This window comes from Schistocerca gregaria, chromosome 9, assembly GCF_023897955.1.
Source record: "Schistocerca gregaria isolate iqSchGreg1 chromosome 9, iqSchGreg1.2, whole genome shotgun sequence".
NCBI lineage: Eukaryota > Metazoa > Arthropoda > Insecta > Orthoptera > Acrididae > Schistocerca > Schistocerca gregaria.
In genome coordinates, this window is record NC_064928.1 from 55,475,515 (window position 1) to 55,501,503 (window position 25,989).

A 25,989-nucleotide genomic window follows, 5' to 3' on the forward strand; every position below is an offset into this window, starting at 1 on the left:
GTTCGCACCTATATCACCTGCGCTTGCTTGTCAGAGACAGACTATCTCAAAACATACAATTCACTCCATGAATTGATTGCTACGGCATCTGTTATCAGCAGTCACAACCAGCAACACCAGTAGCAGCCGACTGCACGCAAAGAATGGGAACGTGCAGTGGGATTTACGTGAACTCGGCAAAAGGCATATCTTTCCGACGTAGGCTTGAGAATATTATGGGAACACTTGTACTGTTTCTAAATTAAGTGTAGGTGTGGGAGGAGGGTGCTTCCTGCGCACGAATAAAAGCACGCTTGCCAATTGTGGATGCTAATCGTTCGCTTGTATCTGCCTAGACACCTCTGCTAGTTGTGAATTATTCCACTTGCATGGCAAGGTGCGAATGTAGGTGTGTTAAAAATTCTGGAGGCGCTGGGTATCGATCCCAGTACCTCTCGCACGCCAACCGAGCGCTCTACCACCTGAGCTACGCCCACCCCCCCGGTGACTAATAGTGCTACATAAAGCCATATCAACGTCACAGACCCTTGCACTCCAATTATTCCGCAGACGAATCCTACTCTCTATGTATCAGTGAGGGTGTCTTTCAGGTTTCGTGCATTCTGTATCGAATCGTAGTTGGCCACAATGAAAGTGGCACGCATAACGTCGAAAATAGAGTTCGGACATCGCTCTGAGTATGACGAACGTGTTGTCCACTCTCTAGACTTCAATGACGTTAAGCCTTGATACCTTAGACAGATCTGCACTCGATGACACCTCGATAACAGCCGGTCCCCACACTTACATCTTGCTCTCCTTATGTCAGTACACATCATATCAGTCTGTGACGCTGGTTTTGCAACTTCTTGCGTGCCTGTAGGTTCGCCGTGACCAGCACTTACCATGCACTGACCACAAAACATGTAGGCGCCGGGGCTTGAACCCGAGACCTTTCACACACTAAGCGAACGATCTGCCAAGTGAGCTACGGCTGCACACACGACAAAGCCTGCCTATTCTCCATTCTTTGTGACTCTGATGTGCACGGACACGATGGTTGGTTGGTTTGTAGCGGCGAAGGTACCAGAGTACAAAGGCGCGGACACGTTCATATACACAAGAGTTCCAAGTAGTTTCGATGCTCTGGTATTACGAATGCAAATTCCGTCTGTTTTTAACGTCTTAAATTGAAAGGGCGGTCACAAATTGGTCCATTTCACTCCTTGTCGACAATCACACAGCACCTGAGATAACAAGCACATCTCGAGCCCCATTGTGCACTGCATTGTTCATGCCATCTCAGTGCCTCGCTCTTTGCTACTGTGTACCACTCTTGTCGTCCAACTGCAAAACACTGGGCCACAACAAGTTTCCGCGTCTCCATTGCACTGATCATACTCCGAAACGCTCCCCAAACTTGGCAATCACCCATGCAGCCGACTTTTCCGACTTTACACGACGCTCACGCTAGTGGCAGCCTTATTTATAGTTCGACGTCGCGCCAAAGCGAATGAGCACATTTCGCCTACGGCTTAGGCCGCTCTCTCAGTGTGGCTGCTCTGTGTCTGCAGGCAGCGAGGGGCTGCAAGCTTCCTGTGTTCGCACCTATATCACCTGCGCTTGCTTGTCAGAGACAGACTATCTCAAAACATACAATTCACTCCATGAATTGATTGCTACGGCATCTGTTATCAGCAGTCACAACCAGCAACACCAGTAGCAGCCGACTGCACGCAAAGAATGGGAACGTGCAGTGGGATTTACGTGAACTCGGAAAAAGGCATATCTTTCCGACGTAGGCTTGAGAATATTATGGGAACACTTGTACTGTTTCTAAATTAAGTGTAGGTGTGGGAGGAGGGTGCTTCCTGCGCACGAATAAAAGCACGCTTGCCAATTGTGGATGCTAATCGTTCGCTTGTATCTGCCTAGACACCTCTGCTAGTTGTGAATTATTCCACTTGCATGGCAAGGTGCGAATGTAGGTGTGTTAAAAATTCTGGAGGCGCTGGGTATCGATCCCAGTACCTCTCGCACGCCAACCGAGCGCTCTACCACCTGAGCTACGCCCACCCCCCCGGTGACTAATAGTGCTACATAAAGCCATATCAACGTCACAGACCCTTGCACTCCAATTATTCCGCAGACGAATCCTACTCTCTATGTATCAGTGAGGGTGTCTTTCAGGTTTCGTGCATTCTGTATCGAATCGTAGTTGGCCACAATGAAAGTGGCACGCATAACGTCGAAAATAGAGTTCGGACATCGCTCTGAGTATGACGAACGTGTTGTCCACTCTCTAGACTTCAATGACGTTAAGCCTTGATACCTTAGACAGATCTGCACTCGATGACACCTCGATAACAGCCGGTCCCCACACTTACATCTTGCTCTCCTTATATCAGTACACATCATATCAGTCTGTGACGCTGGTTTTGCAAATTCTCGCGTGCCTGTAGGTTCGCCGCGACCAGCACTTACCATAAAACATGTAGGCGCCGGGGCTTGAACCCGAGACCTTTCACACACTAAGCGAACGATCTGCCAAGTGAGCTACGGCTGCACACACGACAAAGCCTGCCTATTCTCCATTCTTTGCGACTCTGATGTGCACGGACACGATGGTTGGTTGGTTTGTAGCGGCGAAGGTACCAGAGTACAAAGGCGCGGACACGTTCATATACACAAGATTTCCAAGTAGTTTCGATGCTCTGGTATTACGAATGCAAATTCCGTCTGTTTTTAACGTCTTAAATTGAAAGGGCGGTCACAAATTGGTCCATTTCACTCCTTGTCGACAATCATACAGCACCTGAGATAACAAGCACATCTCGAGCCCCATTGTGCACTGCATTGTTCATGCCATCTCAGTGCCTCGCTCTTTGCTACTGTGTACCACTCTTGTCGTCCAACTGCAAAACACTGGGCCACAACAAGTTTCCGCGTCTCCATTGCACTGATCATACTCCGAAACGCTCCCCAAACTTGGCAATCACCCATGCAGCCGACTTTTCCGACTTTACACGACGCTCACGCAACGCTCACGCTAGTGGCAGCCTTATTTATAGTTCGACGTCGCGCCAAAGCGAATGAGCACATTTCGCCTACGGCTTAGGCCGCTCTCTCAGTGTGGCTGCTCTGTGTCTGCAGGCAGCGAGGGGCTGCAAGCTTCCTGTGTTCGCACCTATATCACCTGCGCTTGCTTGTCAGAGACAGACTATCTCAAAACATACAATTCACTCCATGAATTGATTGCTACGGCATCTGTTATCAGCAGTCACAACCAGCAACACCAGTAGCAGCCGACTGCACGCAAAGAATGGGAACGTGCAGTGGGATTTACGTGAACTCGGCAAAAGGCATATCTTTCCGACGTAGGCTTGAGAATATTATGGGAACACTTGTACTGTTTCTAAATTAAGTGTAGGTGTGGGAGGAGGGTGCTTCCTGCGCACGAATAAAAGCACGCTTGCCAATTGTGGATGCTAATCGTTCGCTTGTATCTGCCTAGACACCTCTGCTAGTTGTGAATTATTCCACTTGCATGGCAAGGTGCGAATGTAGGTGTGTTAAAAATTCTGGAGGCGCTGGGTATCGATCCCAGTACCTCTCGCACGCCAACCGAGCGCTCTACCACCTGAGCTACGCCCACCCCCCCGGTGACTAATAGTGCTACATAAAGCCATATCAACGTCACAGACCCTTGCACTCCAATTATTCCGCAGACGAATCCTACTCTCTATGTATCAGTGAGGGTGTCTTTCAGGTTTCGTGCATTCTGTATCGAATCGTAGTTGGCCACAATGAAAGTGGCACGCATAACGTCGAAAATAGAGTTCGGACATCGCTCTGAGTATGACGAACGTGTTGTCCACTCTCTAGACTTCAATGACGTTAAGCCTTGATACCTTAGACAGATCTGCACTCGATGACACCTCGATAACAGCCGGTCCCCACACTTACATCTTGCTCTCCTTATGTCAGTACACATCATATCAGTCTGTGACGCTGGTTTTGCAACTTCTTGCGTGCCTGTAGGTTCGCCGTGACCAGCACTTACCATGCACTGACCACAAAACATGTAGGCGCCGGGGCTTGAACCCGAGACCTTTCACACACTAAGCGAACGATCTGCCAAGTGAGCTACGGCTGCACACACGACAAAGCCTGCCTATTCTCCATTCTTTGCGACTCTGATGTGCACGGACACGATGGTTGGTTGGTTTGTAGCGGCGAAGGTACCAGAGTACAAAGGCGCGGACACGTTCATATACACAAGAGTTCCAAGTAGTTTCGATGCTCTGGTATTACGAATGCAAATTCCGTCTGTTTTTAACGTCTTAAATTGAAAGGGCGGTCACAAATTGGTCCATTTCACTCCTTGTCGACAATCACACAGCACCTGAGATAACAAGCACATCTCGAGCCCCATTGTGCACTGCATTGTTCATGCCATCTCAGTGCCTCGCTCTTTGCTACTGTGTACCACTCTTGTCGTCCAACTGCAAAACACTGGGCCACAACAAGTTTCCGCGTCTCCATTGCACTGATCATACTCCGAAACGCTCCCCAAACTTGGCAATCACCCATGCAGCCGACTTTTCCGACTTTACACGACGCTCACGCAACGCTCACGCTAGTGGCAGCCTTATTTATAGTTCGACGTCGCGCCAAAGCGAATGAGCACATTTCGCCTACGGCTTAGGCCGCTCTCTCAGTGTGGCTGCTCTGTGTCTGCAGGCAGCGAGGGGCTGCAAGCTTCCTGTGTTCGCACCTATATCACCTGCGCTTGCTTGTCAGAGACAGACTATCTCAAAACATACAATTCACTCCATGAATTGATTGCTACGGCATCTGTTATCAGCAGTCACAACCAGCAACACCAGTAGCAGCCGACTGCACGCAAAGAATGGGAACGTGCAGTGGGATTTACGTGAACTCGGCAAAAGGCATATCTTTCCGACGTAGGCTTGAGAATATTATGGGAACACTTGTACTGTTTCTAAATTAAGTGTAGGTGTGGGAGGAGGGTGCTTCCTGCGCACGAATAAAAGCACGCTTGCCAATTGTGGATGCTAATCGTTCGCTTGTATCTGCCTAGACACCTCTGCTAGTTGTGAATTATTCCACTTGCATGGCAAGGTGCGAATGTAGGTGTGTTAAAAATTCTGGAGGCGCTGGGTATCGATCCCAGTACCTCTCGCACGCCAACCGAGCGCTCTACCACCTGAGCTACGCCCACCCCCCCGGTGACTAATAGTGCTACATAAAGCCATATCAACGTCACAGACCCTTGCACTCCAATTATTCCGCAGACGAATCCTACTCTCTATGTATCAGTGAGGGTGTCTTTCAGGTTTCGTGCATTCTGTATCGAATCGTAGTTGGCCACAATGAAAGTGGCACGCATAACGTCGAAAATAGAGTTCGGACATCGCTCTGAGTATGACGAACGTGTTGTCCACTCTCTAGACTTCAATGACGTTAAGCCTTGATACCTTAGACAGATCTGCACTCGATGACACCTCGATAACAGCCGGTCCCCACACTTACATCTTGCTCTCCTTATGTCAGTACACATCATATCAGTCTGTGACGCTGGTTTTGCAACTTCTTGCGTGCCTGTAGGTTCGCCGTGACCAGCACTTACCATGCACTGACCACAAAACATGTAGGCGCCGGGGCTTGAACCCGAGACCTTTCACACACTAAGCGAACGATCTGCCAAGTGAGCTACGGCTGCACACACGACAAAGCCTGCCTATTCTCCATTCTTTGCGACTCTGATGTGCACGGACACGATGGTTGGTTGGTTTGTAGCGGCGAAGGTACCAGAGTACAAAGGCGCGGACACGTTCATATACACAAGAGTTCCAAGTAGTTTCGATGCTCTGGTATTACGAATGCAAATTCCGTCTGTTTTTAACGTCTTAAATTGAAAGGGCGGTCACAAATTGGTCCATTTCACTCCTTGTCGACAATCACACAGCACCTGAGATAACAAGCACATCTCGAGCCCCATTGTGCACTGCATTGTTCATGCCATCTCAGTGCCTCGCTCTTTGCTACTGTGTACCACTCTTGTCGTCCAACTGCAAAACACTGGGCCACAACAAGTTTCCGCGTCTCCATTGCACTGATCATACTCCGAAACGCTCCCCAAACTTGGCAATCACCCATGCAGCCGACTTTTCCGACTTTACACGACGCTCACGCAACGCTCACGCTAGTGGCAGCCTTATTTATAGTTCGACGTCGCGCCAAAGCGAATGAGCACATTTCGCCTACGGCTTAGGCCGCTCTCTCAGTGTGGCTGCTCTGTGTCTGCAGGCAGCGAGGGGCTGCAAGCTTCCTGTGTTCGCACCTATATCACCTGCGCTTGCTTGTCAGAGACAGACTATCTCAAAACATACAATTCACTCCATGAATTGATTGCTACGGCATCTGTTATCAGCAGTCACAACCAGCAACACCAGTAGCAGCCGACTGCACGCAAAGAATGGGAACGTGCAGTGGGATTTACGTGAACTCGGCAAAAGGCATATCTTTCCGACGTAGGCTTGAGAATATTATGGGAACACTTGTACTGTTTCTAAATTAAGTGTAGGTGTGGGAGGAGGGTGCTTCCTGCGCACGAATAAAAGCACGCTTGCCAATTGTGGATGCTAATCGTTCGCTTGTATCTGCCTAGACACCTCTGCTAGTTGTGAATTATTCCACTTGCATGGCAAGGTGCGAATGTAGGTGTGTTAAAAATTCTGGAGGCGCTGGGTATAGATCCCAGTACCTCTCGCACGCCAACCGAGCGCTCTACCACCTGAGCTACGCCCACCCCCCCGGTGACTAATAGTGCTACATAAAGCCATATCAACGTCACAGACCCTTGCACTCCAATTATTCCGCAGACGAATCCTACTCTCTATGTATCAGTGAGGGTGTCTTTCAGGTTTCGTGCATTCTGTATCGAATCGTAGTTGGCCACAATGAAAGTGGCACGCATAACGTCGAAAATAGAGTTCGGACATCGCTCTGAGTATGACGAACGTGTTGTCCACTCTCTAGACTTCAATGACATTAAGCCTTGATACCTTAGACAGATCTGCACTCGATGACACCTCGATAACAGCCGGTCCCCACACTTACATCTTGCTCTCCTTATGTCAGTACACATCATATCAGTCTGTGACGCTGGTTTTGCAACTTCTTGCGTGCCTGTAGGTTCGCCGTGACCAGCACTTACCATGCACTGACCACAAAACATGTAGGCGCCGGGGCTTGAACCCGAGACCTTTCACACACTAAGCGAACGATCTGCCAAGTGAGCTACGGCTGCACACACGACAAAGCCTGCCTATTCTCCATTCTTTGCGACTCTGATGTGCACGGACACGATGGTTGGTTGGTTTGTAGCGGCGAAGGTACCAGAGTACAAAGGCGCGGACACGTTCATATACACAAGAGTTCCAAGTAGTTTCGATGCTCTGGTATTACGAATGCAAATTCCGTCTGTTTTTAACGTCTTAAATTGAAAGGGCGGTCACAAATTGGTCCATTTCACTCCTTGTCGACAATCACACAGCACCTGAGATAACAAGCACATCTCGAGCCCCATTGTGCACTGCATTGTTCATGCCATCTCAGTGCCTCGCTCTTTGCTACTGTGTACCACTCTTGTCGTCCAACTGCAAAACACTGGGCCACAACAAGTTTCCGCGTCTCCATTGCACTGATCATACTCCGAAACGCTCCCCAAACTTGGCAATCACCCATGCAGCCGACTTTTCCGACTTTACACGACGCTCACGCAACGCTCACGCTAGTGGCAGCCTTATTTATAGTTCGACGTCGCGCCAAAGCGAATGAGCACATTTCGCCTACGGCTTAGGCCGCTCTCTCAGTGTGGCTGCTCTGTGTCTGCAGGCAGCGAGGGGCTGCAAGCTTCCTGTGTTCGCACCTATATCACCTGCGCTTGCTTGTCAGAGACAGACTATCTCAAAACATACAATTCACTCCATGAATTGATTGCTACGGCATCTGTTATCAGCAGTCACAACCAGCAACACCAGTAGCAGCCGACTGCACGCAAAGAATGGGAACGTGCAGTGGGATTTACGTGAACTCGGCAAAAGGCATATCTTTCCGACGTAGGCTTGAGAATATTATGGGAACACTTGTACTGTTTCTAAATTAAGTGTAGGTGTGGGAGGAGGGTGCTTCCTGCGCACGAATAAAAGCACGCTTGCCAATTGTGGATGCTAATCGTTCGCTTGTATCTGCCTAGACACCTCTGCTAGTTGTGAATTATTCCACTTGCATGGCAAGGTGCGAATGTAGGTGTGTTAAAAATTCTGGAGGCGCTGGGTATCGATCCCAGTACCTCTCGCACGCCAACCGAGCGCTCTACCACCTGAGCTACGCCCACCCCCCCGGTGACTAATAGTGCTACATAAAGCCATATCAACGTCACAGACCCTTGCACTCCAATTATTCCGCAGACGAATCCTACTCTCTATGTATCAGTGAGGGTGTCTTTCAGGTTTCGTGCATTCTGTATCGAATCGTAGTTGGCCACAATGAAAGTGGCACGCATAACGTCGAAAATAGAGTTCGGACATCGCTCTGAGTATGACGAACGTGTTGTCCACTCTCTAGACTTCAATGACGTTAAGCCTTGATACCTTAGACAGATCTGCACTCGATGACACCTCGATAACAGCCGGTCCCCACACTTACATCTTGCTCTCCTTATGTCAGTACACATCATATCAGTCTGTGACGCTGGTTTTGCAACTTCTTGCGTGCCTGTAGGTTCGCCGTGACCAGCACTTACCATGCACTGACCACAAAACATGTAGGCGCCGGGGCTTGAACCCGAGACCTTTCACACACTAAGCGAACGATCTGCCAAGTGAGCTACGGCTGCACACACGACAAAGCGTGCCTATTCTCCATTCTTTGCGACTCTGATGTGCACGGACACGATGGTTGGTTGGTTTGTAGCGGCGAAGGTACCAGAGTACAAAGGCGCGGACACGTTCATATACACAAGAGTTCCAAGTAGTTTCGATGCTCTGGTATTACGAATGCAAATTCCGTCTGTTTTTAACGTCTTAAATTGAAAGGGCGGTCACAAATTGGTCCATTTCACTCCTTGTCGACAATCACACAGCACCTGAGATAACAAGCACATCTCGAGCCCCATTGTGCACTGCATTGTTCATGCCATCTCAGTGCCTCGCTCTTTGCTACTGTGTACCACTCTTGTCGTCCAACTGCAAAACACTGGGCCACAACAAGTTTCCGCGTCTCCATTGCACTGATCATACTCCGAAACGCTCCCCAAACTTGGCAATCACCCATGCAGCCGACTTTTCCGACTTTACACGACGCTCACGCAACGCTCACGCTAGTGGCAGCCTTATTTATAGTTCGACGTCGCGCCAAAGCGAATGAGCACATTTCGCCTACGGCTTAGGCCGCTCTCTCAGTGTGGCTGCTCTGTGTCTGCAGGCAGCGAGGGGCTGCAAGCTTCCTGTGTTCGCACCTATATCACCTGCGCTTGCTTGTCAGAGACAGACTATCTCAAAACATACAATTCACTCCATGAATTGATTGCTACGGCATCTGTTATCAGCAGTCACAACCAGCAACACCAGTAGCAGCCGACTGCACGCAAAGAATGGGAACGTGCAGTGGGATTTACGTGAACTCGGCAAAAGGCATATCTTTCCGACGTAGGCTTGAGAATATTATGGGAACACTTGTACTGTTTCTAAATTAAGTGTAGGTGTGGGAGGAGGGTGCTTCCTGCGCACGAATAAAAGCACGCTTGCCAATTGTGGATGCTAATCGTTCGCTTGTATCTGCCTAGACACCTCTGCTAGTTGTGAATTATTCCACTTGCATGGCAAGGTGCGAATGTAGGTGTGTTAAAAATTCTGGAGGCGCTGGGTATAGATCCCAGTACCTCTCGCACGCCAACCGAGCGCTCTACCACCTGAGCTACGCCCACCCCCCCGGTGACTAATAGTGCTACATAAAGCCATATCAACGTCACAGACCCTTGCACTCCAATTATTCCGCAGACGAATCCTACTCTCTATGTATCAGTGAGGGTGTCTTTCAGGTTTCGTGCATTCTGTATCGAATCGTAGTTGGCCACAATGAAAGTGGCACGCATAACGTCGAAAATAGAGTTCGGACATCGCTCTGAGTATGACGAACGTGTTGTCCACTCTCTAGACTTCAATGACGTTAAGCCTTGATACCTTAGACAGATCTGCACTCGATGACACCTCGATAACAGCCGGTCCCCACACTTACATCTTGCTCTCCTTATGTCAGTACACATCATATCAGTCTGTGACGCTGGTTTTGCAACTTCTTGCGTGCCTGTAGGTTCGCCGTGACCAGCACTTACCATGCACTGACCACAAAACATGTAGGCGCCGGGGCTTGAACCCGAGACCTTTCACACACTAAGCGAACGATCTGCCAACTGAGCTACGGCTGCACACACGACAAAGCCTGCCTATTCTCCATTCTTTGCGACTCTGATGTGCACGGACACGATGGTTGGTTGGTTTGTAGCGGCGAAGGTACCAGAGTACAAAGGCGCGGACACGTTCATATACACAAGAGTTCCAAGTAGTTTCGATGCTCTGGTATTACGAATGCAAATTCCGTCTGTTTTTAACGTCTTAAATTGAAAGGGCGGTCACAAATTGGTCCATTTCACTCCTTGTCGACAATCACACAGCACCTGAGATAACAAGCACATCTCGAGCCCCATTGTGCACTGCATTGTTCATGCCATCTCAGTGCCTCGCTCTTTGCTATTGTGTACCACTCTTGTCGTCCAACTGCAAAACACTGGGCCACAACAAGTTTCCGCGTCTCCATTGCACTGATCATACTCCGAAACGCTCCCCAAACTTGGCAATCACCCATGCAGCCGACTTTTCCGACTTTACACGACGCTCACGCAACGCTCACGCTAGTGGCAGCCTTATTTATAGTTCGACGTCGCGCCAAAGCGAATGAGCACATTTCGCCTACGGCTTGGGCCGCTCTCTCAGTGTGGCTGCTCTGTGTCTGCAGGCAGCGAGGGGCTGCAAGCTTCCTGTGTTCGCACCTATATCACCTGCGCTTGCTTGTCAGAGACAGACTATCTCAAAACATACAATTCACTCCATGAATTGATTGCTACGGCATCTGTTATCAGCAGTCACAACCAGCAACACCAGTAGCAGCCGACTGCACGCAAAGAATGGGAACGTGCAGTGGGATTTACGTGAACTCGGCAAAAGGCATATCTTTCCCACGTAGGCTTGAGAATATTATGGGAACACTTGTACTGTTTCTAAATTAAGTGTAGGTGTGGGAGGAGGGTGCTTCCTGCGCACGAATAAAAGCACGCTTGCCAATTGTGGATGCTAATCGTTCGCTTGTATCTGCCTAGACACCTCTGCTAGTTGTGAATTATTCCACTTGCATGGCAAGGTGCGAATGTAGGTGTGTTAAAAATTCTGGAGGCGCTGGGTATCGATCCCAGTACCTCTCGCACGCCAACCGAGCGCTCTACCACCTGAGCTACGCCCACCCCCCCGGTGACTAATAGTGCTACATAAAGCCATATCAACGTCACAGACCCTTGCACTCCAATTATTCCGCAGACGAATCCTACTCTCTATGTATCAGTGAGGGTGTCTTTCAGGTTTCGTGCATTCTGTATCGAATCGTAGTTGGCCACAATGAAAGTGGCACGCATAACGTCGAAAATAGAGTTCGGACATCGCTCTGAGTATGACGAACGTGTTGTCCACTCTCTAGACTTCAATGACGTTAAGCCTTGATACCTTAGACAGATCTGCACTCGATGACACCTCGATAACAGCCGGTCCCCACACTTACATCTTGCTCTCCTTATGTCAGTACACATCATATCAGTCTGTGACGCTGGTTTTGCAACTTCTTGCGTGCCTGTAGGTTCGCCGTGACCAGCACTTACCATGCACTGACCACAAAACATGTAGGCGCCGGGGCTTGAACCCGAGACCTTTCACACACTAAGCGAACGATCTGCCAAGTGAGCTACGGCTGCACACACGACAAAGCGTGCCTATTCTCCATTCTTTGCGACTCTGATGTGCACGGACACGATGGTTGGTTGGTTTGTAGCGGCGAAGGTACCAGAGTACAAAGGCGCGGACACGTTCATATACACAAGAGTTCCAAGTAGTTTCGATGCTCTGGTATTACGAATGCAAATTCCGTCTGTTTTTAACGTCTTAAATTGAAAGGGCGGTCACAAATTGGTCCATTTCACTCCTTGTCGACAATCACACAGCACCTGAGATAACAAGCACATCTCGAGCCCCATTGTGCACTGCATTGTTCATGCCATCTCAGTGCCTCGCTCTTTGCTATTGTGTACCACTCTTGTCGTCCAACTGCAAAACACTGGGCCACAACAAGTTTCCGCGTCTCCATTGCACTGATCATACTCCGAAACGCTCCCCAAACTTGGCAATCACCCATGCAGCCGACTTTTCCGACTTTACACGACGCTCACGCAACGCTCACGCTAGTGGCAGCCTTATTTATAGTTCGACGTCGCGCCAAAGCGAATGAGCACATTTCGCCTACGGCTTGGGCCGCTCTCTCAGTGTGGCTGCTCTGTGTCTGCAGGCAGCGAGGGGCTGCAAGCTTCCTGTGTTCGCACCTATATCACCTGCGCTTGCTTGTCAGAGACAGACTATCTCAAAACATACAATTCACTCCATGAATTGATTGCTACGGCATCTGTTATCAGCAGTCACAACCAGCAACACCAGTAGCAGCCGACTGCACGCAAAGAATGGGAACGTGCAGTGGGATTTACGTGAACTCGGCAAAAGGCATATCTTTCCGACGTAGGCTTGAGAATATTATGGGAACACTTGTACTGTTTCTAAATTAAGTGTAGGTGTGGGAGGAGGGTGCTTCCTGCGCACGAATAAAAGCACGCTTGCCAATTGTGGATGCTAATCGTTCGCTTGTATCTGCCTAGACACCTCTGCTAGTTGTGAATTATTCCACTTGCATGGCAAGGTGCGAATGTAGGTGTGTTAAAAATTCTGGAGGCGCTGGGTATCGATCCCAGTACCTCTCGCACGCCAACCGAGCGCTCTACCACCTGAGCTACGCCCACCCCCCCGGTGACTAATAGTGCTACATAAAGCCATATCAACGTCACAGACCCTTGCACTCCCATTATTCCGCAGACGAATCCTACTCTATATGTATCAGTGAGGGTGTCTTTCAGGTTTCGTGCATTCTGTATCGAATCGTAGTTGGCCACAATGAAAGTGGCACGCATAACGTCGAAAATAGAGTTCGGACATCGCTCTGAGTATGACGAACGTGTTGTCCACTCTCTAGACTTCAATGACGTTAAGCCTTGATACCTTAGACAGATCTGCACTCGATGACACCTCGATAACAGCCGGTCCCCACACTTACATCTTGCTCTCCTTATGTCAGTACACATCATATCAGTCTGTGACGCTGGTTTTGCAAATTCTCGCGTGCCTGTAGGTTCGCCGCGACCAGCACTTACCATGCACTGACCACAAAACATGTAGGCGCCGGGGCTTGAATCCGAGACCTTTCACACACTAAGCGAACGATCTGCCAAGTGAGCTACGGCTGCACACACGACAAAGCCTGCCTATTCTCCATTCTTTGCGACTCTGATGTGCACGGACACGATGGTTGGTTGGTTTGTAGCGGCGAAGGTACCAGAGTACAAAGGCGCGGACACGTTCATATACACAAGATTTCCAAGTAGTTTCGATGCTCTGGTATTACGAATGCAAATTCCGTCTGTTTTTAACGTCTTAAATTGAAAGGGCGGTCACAAATTGGTCCATTTCACTCCTTGTCGACAATCACACAGCACCTGAGATAACAAGCACATCTCGAGCCCCATTGTGCACTGCATTGTTCATGCCATCTCAGTGCCTCGCTCTTTGCTACTGTGTACCACTCTTGTCGTCCAACTGCAAAACACTGGGCCACAACAAGTTTCCGCGTCTCCATTGCACTGATCATACTCCGAAACGCTCCCCAAACTTGGCAATCACCCATGCAGCCGACTTTTCCGACTTTACACGACGCTCACGCTAGTGGCAGCCTTATTTATAGTTCGACGTCGCGCCAAAGCGAATGAGCACATTTCGCCTACGGCTTAGGCCGCTCTCTCAGTGTGGCTGCTCTGTGTCTGCAGGCAGCGAGGGGCTGCAAGCTTCCTGTGTTCGCACCTATATCACCTGCGCTTGCTTGTCAGAGACAGACTATCTCAAAACATACAATTCACTCCATGAATTGATTGCTACGGCATCTGTTATCAGCAGTCACAACCAGCAACACCAGTAGCAGCCGACAGCACGCAAAGAATGGGAACGTGCAGTGGGATTTACGTGAACTCGGCAAAAGGCATATCTTTCCGACGTAGGCTTGAGAATATTATGGGAACACTTGTACTGTTTCTAAATTAAGTGTAGGTGTGGGAGGAGGGTGCTTCCTGCGCACGAATAAAAGCACGCTTGCCAATTGTGGATGCTAATCGTTCGCTTGTATCTGCCTAGACACCTCTGCTAGTTGTGAATTATTCCACTTGCATGGCAAGGTGCGAATGTAGGTGTGTTAAAAATTCTGGAGGCGCTGGGTATCGATCCCAGTACCTCTCGCACGCCAACCGAGCGCTCTACCACCTGAGCTACGCCCACCCCCCGGGTGACTAATAGTGCTACATAAAGCCATATCAACGTCACAGACCCTTGCACTCCAATTATTCCGCAGACGAATCCTACTCTCTATGTATCAGTGAGGGTGTCTTTCAGGTTTCGTGCATTCTGTATCGAATCGTAGTTGGCCACAATGAAAGTGGCACGCATAACGTCGAAAATAGAGTTCGGACATCGCTCTGAGTATGACGAACGTGTTGTCCACTCTCTAGACTTCAATGACGTTAAGCCTTGATACCTTAGACAGATCTGCACTCGATGACACCTCGATAACAGCCGGTCCCCACACTTACATCTTGCTCTCCTTATGTCAGTACACATCATATCAGTCTGTGACGCTGGTTTTGCAACTTCTTGCGTGCCTGTAGGTTCGCCGTGACCAGCACTTACCATGCACTGACCACAAAACATGTAGGCGCCGGTGCTTGAACCCGAGACCTTTCACACACTAAGCGAACGATCTGCCAACTGAGCTACGGCTGCACACACGACAAAGCCTGCCTATTCTCCATTCTTTGCGACTCTGATGTGCACGGACACGATGGTTGGTTGGTTTGTAGCGGCGAAGGTACCAGAGTACAAAGGCGCGGACACGTTCATATACACAAGAGTTCCAAGTAGTTTCGATGCTCTGGTATTACGAATGCAAATTCCGTCTGTTTTTAACGTCTTAAATTGAAAGGGCGGTCACAAATTGGTCCATTTCACTCCTTGTCGACAATCACACAGCACCTGAGATAACAAGCACATCTCGAGCCCCATTGTGCACTGCATTGTTCATGCCATCTCAGTGCCTCGCTCTTTGCTATTGTGTACCACTCTTGTCGTCCAACTGCAAAACACTGGGCCACAACAAGTTTCCGCGTCTCCATTGCACTGATCATACTCCGAAACGCTCCCCAAACTTGGCAATCACCCATGCAGCCGACTTTTCCGACTTTACACGACGCTCACGCTAGTGGCAGCCTTATTTATAGTTCGACGTCGCGCCAAAGCGAATGAGCACATTTCGCCTACGGCTTAGGCCGCTCTCTCAGTGTGGCTGCTCTGTGTCTGCAGGCAGCGAGGGGCTGCAAGCTTCCTGTGTTCGCACCTATATCACCTGCGCTTGCTTGTCAGAGACAGACTATCTCAAAACATACAATTCACTCCATGAATTGATTGCTACGGCATCTGTTATCAGCAGTCACAACCAGCAACACCAGTAGCAGCCGACAGCACGCAAAGAATGGGAACGTGCAGTGGGATTTACGTGAACTCGGCAAAAGGCATATCTTTCCGACGTAGGCTTGAGAATATTATGGGAACACTTGTACTGTTTCTAAATTAAGTGTAGGTGTGGGAGGAGGGTGCTTCCTGCGCACGAATAAAAGCACGCTTGCCAATTGTGGATGCTAATCGTTCGCTTGTATCTGCCTAGACACCTCTGCTAGTTGTGAATTATTCCACTTGCATGGCAAGGTGCGAATGTAGGTGTGTTAAAAATTCTGGAGGCGCTGGGTATCGATCCCAGTACCTCTCGCACGCCAACCGAGCGCTCTACCACCTGAGCTACGCCCACCCCCCCGGTGACTAATAGTGCTACATAAAGCCATATCAACGTCACAGACCCTTGCACTCCAATTATTCCGCAGACGAATCCTACTCTCTATGTATCAGTGAGGGTGTCTTTCAGGTTTCGTGCATTCTGTATCGAATCGTAGTTGGCCACAATGAAAGTGGCACGCATAACGTCGAAAATAGAGTTCGGACATCGCTCTGAGTATGACGAACGTGTTGTCCACTCTCTAGACTTCAATGACGTTAAGCCTTGATACCTTAGACAGATCTGCACTCGATGACACCTCGATAACAGCCGGTCCCCACACTTACATCTTGCTCTCCTTATGTCAGTACACATCATATCAGTCTGTGACGCTGGTTTTGCAAATTCTCGCGTGCCTTTAGGTTCGCCGCGACCAGCACTTACCATGCACTGACCACAAAACATGTAGGCGCCGGGGCTTGAACCCGAGACCTTTCACACACTAAGCGAACGATCTGCCAAGTGAGCTACGGCTGCACACACGACAAAGCCTGCCTATTCTCCATTCTTTGCGACTCTGATGTGCACGGACACGATGGTTGGTTGGTTTGTAGCGGCGAAGGTACCAGAGTACAAAGGCGCGGACACGTTCATATACACAAGATTTCCAAGTAGTTTCGATGCTCTGGTATTACGAATGCAAATTCCGTCTGTTTTTAACGTCTTAAATTGAAAGGGCGGTCACAAATTGGTCCATTTCACTCCTTGTCGACAATCACACAGCACCTGAGATAACAAGCACATCTCGAGCCCCATTGTGCACTGCATTGTTCATGCCATCTCAGTGCCTCGCTCTTTGCTACTGTGTACCACTCTTGTCGTCCAACTGCAAAACACTGGGCCACAACAAGTTTCCGCGTCTCCATTGCACTGATCATACTCCGAAACGCTCCCCAAACTTGGCAATCACCCATGCAGCCGACTTTTCCGACTTTACACGACGCTCACGCAACGCTCACGCTAGTGGCAGCCTTATTTATAGTTCGACGTCGCGCCAAAGCGAATGAGCACATTTCGCCTACGGCTTAGGCCGCTCTCTCAGTGTGGCTGCTCTGTGTCTGCAGGCAGCGAGGGGCTGCAAGCTTCCTGTGTTCGCACCTATATCACCTGCGCTTGCTTGTCAGAGACAGACTATCTCAAAACATACAATTCACTCCATGAATTGATTGCTACGGCATCTCTTATCAGCAGTCACAACCAGCAACACCAGTAGCAGCCGACTGCACGCAAAGAATGGGAACGTGCAGTGGGATTTACGTGAACTCGGCAAAAGGCATATCTTTCCGACGTAGGCTTGAGAATATTATGGGAACACTTGTACTGTTTCTAAATTAAGTGTAGGTGTGGGAGGAGGGTGCTTCCTGCGCACGAATAAAAGCACGCTTGCCAATTGTGGATGCTAATCGTTCGCTTGTATCTGCCTAGACACCTCTGCTAGTTGTGAATTATTCCACTTGCATGGCAAGGTGCGAATGTAGGTGTGTTAAAAATTCTGGAGGCGCTGGGTATCGATGCCAGTACCTCTCGCACGCCAACCGAGCGCTCTACCACCTGAGCTACGCCCACCCCCCCGATGACTAATAGTGCTACATACAGCCATATCAACGTCACAGACCCTTGCACTCCAATTATTCCGCAGACGAATCCTACTCTCTATGTATCAGTGAGGGTGTCTTTCAGGTTTCGTGCATTCTGTATCGAATCGTAGTTGGCCACAATGAAAGTGGCACGCATAACGTCGAAAATAGAGTTCGGACATCGCTCTGAGTATGACGAACGTGTTGTCCACTCTCTAGACTTCAATGACGTTAAGCCTTGATACCTTAGACAGATCTGCACTCGATGACACCTCGATAACAGCCGGTCCCCACACTTACATCTTGCTCTCCTTATGTCAGTACACATCATATCAGCCTGTGACGCTGGTTTTGCAACTTCTTGCGTGCCTGTAGGTTCGCCGTGACCAGCACTTACCATGCACTGACCACAAAACATGTAGGCGCCGGGGCTTGAACCCGAGACCTTTCACACACTAAGCGAACGATCTGCCAACTGAGCTACGGCTGCACACACGACAAAGCCTGCCTATTCTCCATTCTTTGCGACTCTGATGTGCACGGACACGATGGTTGGTTGGTTTGTAGCGGCGAAGGTACCAGAGTACAAAGGCGCGGACACGTTCATATACACAAGAGTTCCAAGTAGTTTCGATGCTCTGGTATTACGAATGCAAATTCCGTCTGTTTTTAACGTCTTAAATTGAAAGGGCGGTCACAAATTGGTCCATTTCACTCCTTGTCGACAATCACACAGCACCTGAGATAACAAGCACATCTCGAGCCCCATTGTGCACTGCATTGTTCATGCCATCTCAGTGCCTCGCTCTTTGCTATTGTGTACCACTCTTGTCGTCCAACTGCAAAACACTGGGCCACAACAAGTTTCCGCGTCTCCATTGCACTGATCATACTCCGAAACGCTCCCCAAACTTGGCAATCACCCATGCAGCCGACTTTTCCGACTTTACACATCGCTCACGCAATGCTCACGCTAGTGGCAGCCTTATTTATAGTTCGACGTCGGGCCAAAGCGAATGAGCACATTTCGCCTACGGCTTAGGCCGCTCTCTCAGTGTGGCTGCTCTGTGTCTGCAGGCAGCGAGGGGCTGCAAGCTTCCTGTGTTCGCACCTATATCACCTGCGCTTGCTTGTCAGAGACAGACTATCTCAAAACATACAATTCACTCCATGAATTGATTGCTACGGCATCTGTTATCAGCAGTCACAACCAGCAACACCAGTAGCAGCCGACTGCACGCAAAGAATGGGAACGTGCAGTGGGATTTACGTGAACTCGGCAAAAGGCATATCTTTCCGACGTAGGCTTGAGAATATTATGGGCACACTTGTACTGTTTCTAAATTAAGTGTAGGTGTGGTAGGAGGGTGCTTCCTGCGCACGAATAAAAGCACGCTTGCCAATTGTGGATGCTAATCGTTCGCTTGTATCTGCCTAGACACCTCTGCTAGTTGTGAATTATTCCACTTGCATGGCAAGGTGCGAATGTAGGTGTGTTAAAAATTCTGGAGGCGCTGGGTATCGATCCCAGTACCTCTCGCACGCCAACCGAGCGCTCTACCACCTGAGCTACGCCCACCTCCCCGATGACTAATAGTGCTACATACAGCCATATCAACGTCACAGACCCTTGCACTCCCATTATTCCGCAGACAAATCCTACTCTCAATGTATCAGTGAGGGTGTCTTTCAGGTTTCGTGCATTCTGTATCGAATCGTAGTTGGCCACAATGAAAGTGGCACGCATAACGTCGAAAATAGAGTTCGGACATCGCTCTGAGTATGACGAACGTGTTGTCCACTCTCTAGACTTCAATGACGTTAAGCCTTGATACCTTAGACAGATCTGCACTCGATGACACCTCGATAACAGCCGGTCCCCACACTTACATCTTGCTCTCCTTATGTCAGTACACATCATATCAGTCTGTGACGCTGGTTTTGCAACTTCTTGCGTGCCTTTAGGTTCGCCGCGACCAGCACTTACCATGCACTGACCACAAAACATGTAGGCGCCGGGGCTTGAACCCGAGACCTTTCACACACTAAGCGAACGATCTGCCAAGTGAGCTACGGCTGCACACACGACAAAGCCTGCCTATTCTCCATTCTTTGCGACTCTGATGTGCACGGACACGATGGTTGGTTGGTTTGTAGCGGCGAAGGTACCAGAGTACAAAGGCGCGGACACGTTCATATACACAAGAGTTCCAAGTAGTTTCGATGCTCTGGTATTACGAATGCAAATTACGTCTGTTTTTAACGTCTTAAATTGAAAGGGCGGTCACAAATTGGTCCATTTCACTCCTTGTCGACAATCACACAGCACCTGAGATAACAAGCACATCTCGAGCCCCATTGTGCACTGCATTGTTCATGCCATCTCAGTGCCTCGCTCTTTGCTACTGTGTACCACTCTTGTCGTCCAACTGCAAAACACTGGGCCACAACAAGTTTCCGCGTCTCCATTGCACTGATCATACTCCGAAACGCTCCCCAAACTTGGCAATCACCCATGCAGCCGACTTTTCCGACTTTACACGACGCTCACGCTAGTGGCAGCCTTATTTATAGTTCGACGTCGCGCCAAAGCGAATGAGCACATTTCGCCTACGGCTTAGGCCGCTCTCTCAGTGTGGCTGCTCTGTGTCTGCAGGCAGCGAGGGGCTGCAAGCTTCCTGTGTTCGCACCTATATCACCTGCGCTTGCTTGTCAGAGACAGACTATCTCAAAACATACAATTCACTCCATGAATTGATTGCTACGGCATCTGTTATCAGCAGTCACAACCAGCAACACCAGTAGCAGCCGACTGCACGCAAAGAATGGGAACGTGCAGTGGGATTTACGTGAACTCGGCAAAAGGCATATCTTTCCGACGTAGGCTTGAGAATATTATGGGAACACTTGTACTGTTTCTAAATTAAGTGTAGGTGTGGGAGGAGGGTGCTTCCTGCGCACGAATAAAAGCACGCTTGCCAATTGTGGATGCTAATCGTTCGCTTGTATCTGCCTAGACACCTCTGCTAGTTGTGAATTATTCCACTTGCATGGCAAGGTGCGAATGTAGGTGTGTTAAAAATTCTGGAGGCGCTGGGTATCGATCCCAGTACCTCTCGCACGCCAACCGAGCGCTCTACCACCTGAGCTACGCCCACCCCCCCGATGACTAATAGTGCTACATACAGCCATATCAACGTCACAGACCCTTGCACTCCCATTATTCCGCAGACAAATCCTACTCTCTATGTATCAGTGAGGGTGTCTTTCAGGTTTCGTGCATTCTGTATCGAATCGTAGTTGGCCACAATGAAAGTGGCACGCATAACGTCGAAAATAGAGTTCGGACATCGCTCTGAGTATGACGAACGTGTTGTCCACTCTCTAGACTTCAATGACGTTAAGCCTTGATACCTTAGACAGATCTGCACTCGATGACACCTCGATAACAGCCGGTCCCCACACTTACATCTTGCTCTCCTTATGTCAGTACACATCATATCAGTCTGTGACGCTGGTTTTGCAACTTCTTGCGTGCCTTTAGGTTCGCCGCGACCAGCACTTACCATGCACTGACCACAAAACATGTAGGCGCCGGGGCTTGAACCCGAGACCTTTCACACACTAAGCGAACGATCTGCCAAGTGAGCTACGGCTGCACACACGACAAAGCCTGCCTATTCTCCATTCTTTGCGACTCTGATGTGCACGGACACGATGGTTGGTTGGTTTGTAGCGGCGAAGGTACCAGAGTACAAAGGCGCGGACACGTTCATATACACAAGAGTTCCAAGTAGTTTCGATGCTCTGGTATTACGAATGCAAATTACGTCTGTTTTTAACGTCTTAAATTGAAAGGGCGGTCACAAATTGGTCCATTTCACTCCTTGTCGACAATCACACAGCACCTGAGATAACAAGCACATCTCGAGCCCCATTGTGCACTGCATTGTTCATGCCATCTCAGTGCCTCGCTCTTTGCTACTGTGTACCACTCTTGTCGTCCAACTGCAAAACACTGGGCCACAACAAGTTTCCGCGTCTCCATTGCACTGATCATACTCCGAAACGCTCCCCAAACTTGGCAATCACCCATGCAGCCGACTTTTCCGACTTTACACGACGCTCACGCAATGCTCACGCTAGTGGCAGCCTTATTTATAGTTCGACGTCGGGCCAAAGCGAATGAGCACATTTCGCCTACGGCTTAGGCCGCTCTCTCAGTGTGGCTGCTCTGTGTCTGCAGGCAGCGAGGGGCTGCAAGCTTCCTGTGTTCGCACCTATATCACCTGCGCTTGCTTGTCGGAGACAGACTATCTCAAAACATACAATTCACTCCATGAATTGATTGCTACGGCATCTCTTATCAGCAGTCACAACCAGCAACACCAGTAGCAGCCGACTGCACGCAAAGAATGGGAACGTGCAGTGGGATTTACGTGAACTCGGCAAAAGGCATATCTTTCCGACGTAGGCTTGAGAATATTATGGAAACACTTGTACTGTTTCTAAATTAAGTGTAGGTGTGGGAGGAGGGTGCTTCCTGCGCACGAATAAAAGCACGCTTGCCAATTGTGGATGCTAATCGTTCGCTTGTATCTGCCTAGACACCTCTGCTAGTTGTGAATTATTCCACTTGCATGGCAAGGTGCGAATGTAGGTGTGTTAAAAATTCTGGAGGCGCTGGGTATCGATCCCAGTACCTCTCGCACGCCAACCGAGCGCTCTACCACCTGAGCTACGCCCACCCCCCCGATGACTAATAGTGCTACATACAGCCATATCAACGTCACAGACCCTTGCACTCCCATTATTCCGCAGACAAATCCTACTCTCAATGTATCAGTGAGGGTGTCTTTCAGGTTTCGTGCATTCTGTATCGAATCGTAGTTGGCCACAATGAAAGTGGCACGCATAACGTCGAAAATAGAGTTCGGACATCGCTCTGAGTATGACGAACGTGTTGTCCACTCTCTAGACTTCAATGACGTTAAGCCTTGATACCTTAGACAGATCTGCACTCGATGACACCTCGATAACAGCCGGTCCCCACACTTACATCTTGCTCTCCTTATGTCAGTACACATCATATCAGTCTGTGACGCTGGTTTTGCAACTTCTTGCGTGCCTTTAGGTTCGCCGCGACCAGCACTTACCATGCACTGACCACAAAACATGTAGGCGCCGGGGCTTGAACCCGAGACCTTTCACACACTAAGCGAACGATCTGCCAAGTGAGCTACGGCTGCACACACGACAAAGCCTGCCTATTCTCCATTCTTTGCGACTCTGATGTGCACGGACACGATGGTTGGTTGGTTTGTAGCGGCGAAGGTACCAGAGTACAAAGGCGCGGACACGTTCATATACACAAGAGTTCCAAGTAGTTTCGATGCTCTGGTATTACGAATGCAAATTCCGTCTGTTTTTAACGTCTTAAATTGAAAGGGCGGTCACAAATTGGTCCATTTCACTCCTTGTCGACAATCACACAGCACCTGAGATAACAAGCACATCTCGAGCCCCATTGTGCACTGCATTGTTCATGCCATCTCAGTGCCTCGCTCTTTGCTATTGTGTACCACTCTTGTCGTCCAACTGCAAAACACTGGGCCACAACAAGTTTCCGCGTCTCCATTGCACTGATCATACTCCGAAACGCTCCCCAAACTTGGCAATCACCCATGCAGCCGACTTTTCCGACTTTACACATCGCTCACGCAATGCTCACGCTAGTGGCAGCCTTATTTATAGTTCGACGTCGGGCCAAAGCGAATGAGCACATTTCGCCTACGGCTTAGGCCGCTCTCTCAGTGTGGCTGCTCTGTGTCTGCAGGCAGCGAGGGGCTGCAAGCTTCCTGTGTTCGCACCTATATCACCTGCGCTTGCTTGTCAGAGACAGACTATCTCAAAACATACAATTCACTCCATGAATTGATTGCTACGGCATCTGTTATCAGCAGTCACAACCAGCAACACCAGTAGCAGCCGACTGCACGCAAAGAATGGGAACGTGCAGTGGGATTTACGTGAACTCGGCAAAAGGCATATCTTTCCGACGTAGGCTTGAGAATATTATGGGCACACTTGTACTGTTTCTAAATTAAGTGTAGGTGTGGTAGGAGGGTGCTTCCTGCGCACGAATAAAAGCACGCTTGCCAATTGTGGATGCTAATCGTTCGCTTGTATCTGCCTAGACACCTCTGCTAGTTGTGAATTATTCCACTTGCATGGCAAGGTGCGAATGTAGGTGTGTTAAAAATTCTGGAGGCGCTGGGTATCGATCCCAGTACCTCTCGCACGCCAACCGAGCGCTCTACCACCTGAGCTACGCCCACCCCCCCGATGACTAATAGTGCTACATACAGCCATATCAACGTCACAGACCCTTGCACTCCCATTATTCCGCAGACAAATCCTACTCTCAATGTATCAGTGAGGGTGTCTTTCAGGTTTCGTGCATTCTGTATCGAATCGTAGTTGGCCACAATGAAAGTGGCACGCATAACGTCGAAAATAGAGTTCGGACATCGCTCTGAGTATGACGAACGTGTTGTCCACTCTCTAGACTTCAATGACGATAAGCCTTGATACCTTAGACAGATCTGCACTCGATGACACCTCGATAACAGCCGGTCCCCACACTTACATCTTGCTCTCCTTATGTCAGTACACATCATATCAGTCTGTGACGCTGGTTTTGCAACTTCTTGCGTGCCTTTAGGTTCGCCGCGACCAGCACTTACCATGCACTGACCACAAAACATGTAGGCGCCGGGGCTTGAACCCGAGACCTTTCACACACTAAGCGAACGATCTGCCAACTGAGCTACGGCTGCACACACGACAAAGCCTGCCTATTCTCCATTCTTTGCGACTCTGATGTGCACGGACACGATGGTTGGTTGGTTTGTAGCGGCGAAGGTACCAGAGTACAAAGGCGCGGACACGTTCATATACACAAGAGTTCCAAGTAGTTTCGATGCTCTGGTATTACGAATGCAAATTCCGTCTGTTTTTAACGTCTTAAATTGAAAGGGCGGTCACAAATTGGTCCATTTCACTCCTTGTCGACAATCACACAGCACCTGAGATAACAAGCACATCTCGAGCCCCATTGTGCACTGCATTGTTCATGCCATCTCAGTGCCTCGCTCTTTGCTACTGTGTACCACTCTTGTCGTCCAACTGCAAAACACTGGGCCACAACAAGTTTCCGCGTCTCCATTGCACTGATCATACTCCGAAACGCTCCCCAAACTTGGCAATCACCCATGCAGCCGACTTTTCCGACTTTACACGACGCTCACGCTAGTGGCAGCCTTATTTATAGTTCGACGTCGCGCCAAAGCGAATGAGCACATTTCGCCTACGGCTTAGGCCGCTCTCTCAGTGTGGCTGCTCTGTGTCTGCAGGCAGCGAGGGGCTGCAAGCTTCCTGTGTTCGCACCTATATCACCTGCGCTTGCTTGTCAGAGACAGACTATCTCAAAACATACAATTCACTCCATGAATTGATTGCTACGGCATCTGTTATCAGCAGTCACAACCAGCAACACCAGTAGCAGCCGACTGCACGCAAAGAATGGGAACGTGCAGTGGGATTTACGTGAACTCGGCAAAAGGCATATCTTTCCGACGTAGGCTTGAGAATATTATGGGAACACTTGTACTGTTTCTAAATTAAGTGTAGGTGTGGGAGGAGGGTGCTTCCTGCGCACGAATAAAAGCACGCTTGCCAATTGTGGATGCTAATCGTTCGCTTGTATCTGCCTAGACACCTCTGCTAGTTGTGAATTATTCCACTTGCATGGCAAGGTGCGAATGTAGGTGTGTTAAAAATTCTGGAGGCGCTGGGTATCGATCCCAGTACCTCTCGCACGCCAACCGAGCGCTCTACCACCTGAGCTACGCCCACCCCCCCGATGACTAATAGTGCTACATACAGCCATATCAACGTCACAGACCCTTGCACTCCCATTATTCCGCAGACAAATCCTACTCTCTATGTATCAGTGAGGGTGTCTTTCAGGTTTCGTGCATTCTGTATCGAATCG